This window comes from Notolepis coatsorum (assembly GCF_963971535.1).
Source record: "Notolepis coatsorum genome assembly, chromosome: 15".
In the NCBI taxonomy this organism is placed as follows: domain Eukaryota; kingdom Metazoa; phylum Chordata; class Actinopteri; order Aulopiformes; family Paralepididae; genus Notolepis; species Notolepis coatsorum.
Genome location: NC_140179.1, coordinates 37,928,843 through 37,935,148, shown reverse-complemented (window position 1 = coordinate 37,935,148; position 6,306 = coordinate 37,928,843). Strand labels below are relative to the sequence as shown.

Sequence of the window (6,306 nt, the reverse complement as noted above, 5' to 3'; positions counted from 1 at the left end):
ATCCTGATGGCGAACCTTCACATTCCAACATTAAAAGACCCAAGCGAGCAGAAGTAAACTTCCTACCCAACTATCCCCAAGGAGAGGATTCCTTGAGGCTTGAGCAGTTGAGGCAGACAATTGCTGAAGAAGTCAAGAAGACTGAGAAGAACCTGCCCCTCATTAGAAAGCTGATGCAGACCACATTTGCCCTGCGCCGACAGACCATAGTGAAGTCCAGCCCACCAGTGAAAGAGCTCATGGACCTCTGGCCTGCTCTCAAAATGGAGTCTGAGGTAATATAGATCAGCTCTCTTTCCTGTGTTAACATTTGGCACATTCTGTGTGTTTTAAAGTGAAACTTGTGATTCTTAAGCCTGGTTTATATACTCTAGCGGCGCATCTGCGTGTGTGTTCTGTGCGCCCCCGCGAGCTAGTCATCAGCGACCGATTCCGCAAAGCATGTAATGACATGGTTGACCAGAAATCCCGCCGTCATGCTCTGAAGCCCAAACCAAACAAAGTAAGAGATCCACCAAGTTGAAGTGACTAATTGATGTTGATATACTATATTGTCCTGCTGTTTTTAAATATAGGTGTATGCAGAGTTCCAGCTGATTGCCAACCAGAACCTGCCCAACACATTCTACGCTGAGCTTGACCGCCATCTTCCTCGACTGATGACGTTATTCAGACAGAAGGCGTCCAAAACTGGGAACACGGCAGATGCTTTGGCTCACATTTAAAAAATCCACGATGAACAGGTGAATAGATTATTATACATGACATGTCATAGGTCGAACCTCTGTAACATTGAACAGGTTCAATGATTCAAATGAGCTTTTGAATTTTACAATTAGTCCACCATTGTGTTTGCCATTTTTCTGATTGCATTAAAGATGTGAACATGTTATTTGTGGACATATCTGATTGGACTGTTTAAAATCCGCTTTGTTCAGTAAACATTTCCATATAATACAATTCTTTTTTTCTTCTTAATCTTACATCTTAATAGGAAATCCATGATGTTCACACCAGGCGTACCACTGTTCTCCATGCCCTGCCTGTGTATCTGCATGAGGAAGTCTCTGGATTTTTCAAAACCTGCACAGTGAGTCCGAGTGAAAATAATTTACAGTACAACTGTATATTAAGTGAACAGTTAATCAAAATGCTAAGTATCAGTCTTCCTTCCTTCCAGGTCTCCCTTGTGAAAGAGATATTTGATCTCGACGGGACTAACCTGGTTAAATAAAAATAACCTTCTCACCAAAAAAATAGTTCTAACTAAAATATAAACAACTTACAAACACAACTCCATATACCGTAATTCCTCTAATAGTAACCCCGGCTTGTATTTGTTTCAACTGTAGCGGGTACCAGGCTTGTATTAGGAGGAGGCATGTATAAGAGAGAGGCCTATATTTCTAATTTTCAAACAGATCATAATGAATAAAGCAACATTTTGTGTCAGTTTGAACCCAGTAAAATGTACTGGGTTCATTTATTGAAACCAAGTACTGTATGAAATAGTAAACAGTGCAATTACAGGTGGTCACTGGTCATTTCAACGTTTTCAAAGTGAAATCAAGTAACTAGCTCAGTATGCAGCTCAGTATATTAGTAACCCGGCTTGTATTAGGAGGCCGGCTTATAATTGCTTAGCTCAAGAGCGCACCCGGCCATTAATAGAGACCCGGCTTGTATTTGAATACCGGTTACTATTAGAGGAATTACGGTACTTAGCTTTGTGCTGCACTTTGTAGAAACCATGGATTTATTTGTGATTATTATGTCTCTTTCATTCCTTCAGGACACGCCTGATGAGCCAGAGCTTCAGGGTGTTGCAGTGGCCCTCCTTACTGTCATCAGTGACCATGACACAAGTCCAGTTCACTACCAGCCTGTGACAATCTATGATTGGTGATTCCTTCCTGGTAATGTTTGGACTAATCTATGCACTACACCTCAGCTACCCCAAGGGACTTACCAACACTTTTGAATTCATTCAGAAGATTTTACTAGGTCTAGAAGCTGGTAAACTGTTGCCCAGGTTGCAGACTCTCAAGAATGACTTGATGATGCAATCATTTTTTTTTCTTCTGATTTTTCAATGGATTTTCTCCCCGTCCCAATTAGTCGTTGTGCCAATTCCCCCCCCCCCCCCCCCCCCCCCTACCTGGTGCTGTATGCATGTTCTCCTACGAGTCGGTAGAAGGGCGTCCCGAGTCGATCGCACGCTTCCCCCGAGACATGCGCCGACAGCCAGTGACGTCTTTTCACTTGGCAGCGAGGGCTCTCATTGGTGAAGTGTAACGCGTGGGAGGGCACGCTATCTCCACCAAGTCCTGCCCCGCTTAGCAAGCGCCGAGACCTGACCTGTAGGCGTCGCTGTCCACAACGCCAGATTCCCACCCGCCAGCTTCCCCACCCCCTAATACTGCCGAATTGTATTAGTGTGAACGGCCAGCCAAGCTGGTGACAACGCAGGGAGTTGGATTCGAACACGCGAATCCAGTGTCTCCAGCGTTGGTGACAAACGCAATCTCCGCTACGTCACCTGACCGCTCTTGCATTAAACTTTTGAAGGTATTATTTTGACATGACAAGGAAATTAATACCTCACCCCACATCCTTCTTTCAGATGAGTTTCTATTCCTTACTGTAATCAGTGATCATGACACAAGTCCAGTTCACTACCAGCCTGTGACAATCTCTATTGTCATTGAAAGTCATATCATGATCAGCTTCCCCAGATTTGGTGATTCCTTCCTGTAATGTTTGGACTAATCTATGCACTACCCCAAAGCACTTACCAACACCTCAAAAGTGTGTCTATAGAAACTCATCTGAAATGTCTTGTCATGTCAAAATAATACCTTCAAAAGTTGCTGTACTACTTTGCAGATGTTCAGCCAATAGGTCCAAACTACTCAATGTACCTTGTTCTTTATTTTTTATGTAATATGTTTACATTTGGGAGTTTTACAGTTCGAATTTTCTTAACCGTCTATAGCTGGCATTATTGTAATTTCATCCAAGTAAGTTTTAGAGTTGAAAGAGTTTATCAGAATCTCAAAGGCAACATCCAAGTCCCAAACGTTTGTTTCTCGAGGAACAATAGGAGGCAATGGGCATAAATGCCACTCTGCTCTGACTGCTTCCATTGCTTGTAGGCAGTGGTAGAGTTAGTGTTCTCAGTACAGAGTACAAGGCGATATACCAGGAGCCATAAACGCAACACAGAAGCGTTATTATTAACATATACAGAATATGAACTTATACAGAATATGAACTGGTCAATTACACAACTAGAGTGAATAAAGACACAATAATTGATTAATAAAATAACTATTCACCATTAGCTGGACTCAGTTCCGTTTCACTTGAATGAATCGCTTGGGAGTCAGCAGCAGCAGACCATCGATCTTGTATGCTGAGAGTGGGACTGTATCCTTGAGACCTTGTAGGCAGTAGTATACTGCCCTGTCAAGGGCTAACCGTAGTAACTTGAAAAAAGTAAAAATTTAGTTATGAGTGAAATTGACCTTGTCAATAAATGTTTTATCTTGTGACCAAGTTTCAGATGTTAATGTCGCTCAGTTTTGGAGATATGGGGTTTTAAAAACTGCAGTAACTACAAAATCACACTCAAAACCCAGGCAGACCGCAGTAACTTCCAAACAGTGAAAAATGGCTTTAAAGTGTTTTGACTTGCCATCCAAAATGTGTTATAGGTAAATAGATGATAGTACCCAGATTTAACATGTATTAATGAAGTAATCTTTAGGCATACAAAAATATGACATAATTATTTTAATTAACCCCAAAAAAGCAGATATTGCACTCTGCTGCACGATTTCCTTAAATAATTATACAGGTAATGTACAGGCAAAGTGCAGTAACTTCAAATACAATGTTGTTTTCCCTCCAGCTTTCATAACTTAACCTAGCCATTTTGAAAATGAAATTTAATACCTGAATATATTGGAATGATGATGATCCAAATAAAATGGCTAGGTGAAGTTATGAAAGCTGGAGGGAAAACAACATTGCATTTGAAGTTACTGCACTTTGCCTGTACATTACCTGTATAATTATTTAAGGAAATCGTGCAGCAGAGTGCAGTATCTGCTTTTTTGGGGTTAATTAAAATAACTACGTCATATTTTTGTATGCCTAAAGATTACTTCATTAATACATGTTAAATCTGGGTACTATCATCTATCTACCTATAACACATTTTGGATGGCAAGTCAAAAAACTTTAAAGCCATTTTTCTCAGTTTCACTGTTTGGAAGTTACTGCGGTCTGCCTTGACAGGGCAGTATAGTTAGTGTACTGTATAGTGTTCTTAGTACAGAGTACTGTAGTGTTCTAGTTATCATTCTGCAAACATAGCCTGCTCTAAATGACGGATGGTGCCTCTGACATTCTGACTAACTCTTTCAATGAAAACACCATCTTGTTCCATGATACATCATGGAGCAAATACATGCAGCTGCATTTCCATATGTAGGTATGTGCACTATTAACAGTATTGCCAGCTGTATAGCATGTAATGTGGATTGGTATTTTGGTTCCACATTGGCAGGACCCAATATACAGCACAACGTTTGTGAATTTTACATGTGCCAAGCGGATTGACAATTTTCAGATAATCTATACATTTTATTCTGTACTGTACATAGATACACTGTGTTATCCCAACGGTCACAATAGTTGCCGTCAACATGTTTGCTCATTCTATGACCACACTATACAAATTTGAGTAATTCAGCCAGGATGTAAACGGCTCTGGTCATGTGCACTGCACATATTGAGACCCTTTATTATTTCAATATTTGCTGGAAATACATTGATACATCATTCAGTAACATTTTCAGAGCCTTATAACAAACATTATTACACTATTGTGACCAGAGGGATTAAATGTGTAATATACATTACATTGTATGTACATGTTATAACATGCATGTATTTATTTTCTATATATATTTTCTATATATATATATTTTCAATTTTAACATTGCCATAATGTTGGAGAGGGCAACACAATGTTTTTGTAAGATAAATAGATGTATACTCTTTGAATAGAAATAAATATAAAGAGTTTGAAGTTGTAACACAATGTTTTTGTAAGATAAATAGTTTCGATGAAGAACAAAACCTCCTAAATGCATACAAAAAAAGGGGAAAACTTCATATCTGCACTTTGCAAGGCACTAATACCTGGTCGGTATTGTTAACATATATAGTCCAAAAACAGTGTACGGTGTTTACAGTGTTATTGTACATTGCTAACATACAGATTATATATGTATACTCTTTTATACTCTTTGAATAGAAAAAAATAAAATAGTTGTTTGAAGTTGATATAATGTGCTTGTGTAGTTATTTTTCTGTAAACTTTTTCACATGGATTTTAAAACTGAACCTTAAGTTATAGTAACTGCAAATATTTGAGTTGATTAACTTAAAAATTTGAGTTGATTAACTTAAAAGAAATGAGGCATGGGATGGCCTCAATGTCGTTGAGTTCTGTTAACTTAATCACATGGATTTAAGGTTGAACCTTAAGTCACAGTAACTGAACATATTTGAGTTGCCTCCACTTGAGAACCTTAAGTCACAGTAACTGAACATATTTGAACTGCCTTAACTGAGAACTGTAAGTCACAGTAACTGAACATATTTGAGTTGACACCACTTGAGAACCTTAAGTCACAGTAACTGAACATATTTGAACTGCCTTAACTGAGAACTGTAAGTCACAGTAACTGAACATATTTGAGTTGACACCACTTTAGAACCTTAAGTCACAGTAACTGAACATATTTGAACTGCCTTAACTGAGAACTGTAAGTCACAGTAACTGAACATATTTGAGTTGACACCACTTGAGAACCTTAAGTCACAGTAACTGAACATATTTGAACTGCCTTAACTGAGAACTGTAAGTCACAGTAACTGAACATATTTGAGTTGACACCACTTGAGAACCTTAAGTCACAGTAACTGAATATATTTGCATTGCCTTAACTGAGAACTGTAAGTCACAGTAACTGAACATATTTGAGTTGACACCACTTGAGAACCTTAAGTCACAGTAACTGAACATATTTGAACTGCCTTAACTGAGAACTGTAAGTCACAGTAACTGAACATTTTGAGTTGACACCACTTGAGAACCTTAAGTCACAGTAACTGAATATATTTGAATTGCCTTAACTGAGAACTGTAAGTCACAGTAACTGAACATATTTGAGTTGACACCACTTGAGAACATTAAGTCACAGTAACTGAATATATTTGAATAGCCTTAAC

The 6,306-nt window shown here is 38.6% G+C and overlaps 1 long non-coding RNA gene across 1 annotated transcript; it reads left to right on the top strand.

Annotated features, from left to right (window-relative positions):
• The first annotated feature begins 604 nt into the window (after nt 1-604).
• Nucleotides 605-1,978, top strand: LOC311241506. Its single transcript, XR_014620551.1, has 3 exons — nt 605-743; nt 995-1,090; nt 1,793-1,978. It is a non-coding gene; the product is annotated as an uncharacterized lncRNA (long non-coding RNA).
• The last annotated feature ends 4,328 nt before the right edge of the window (nt 1,979-6,306 follow it).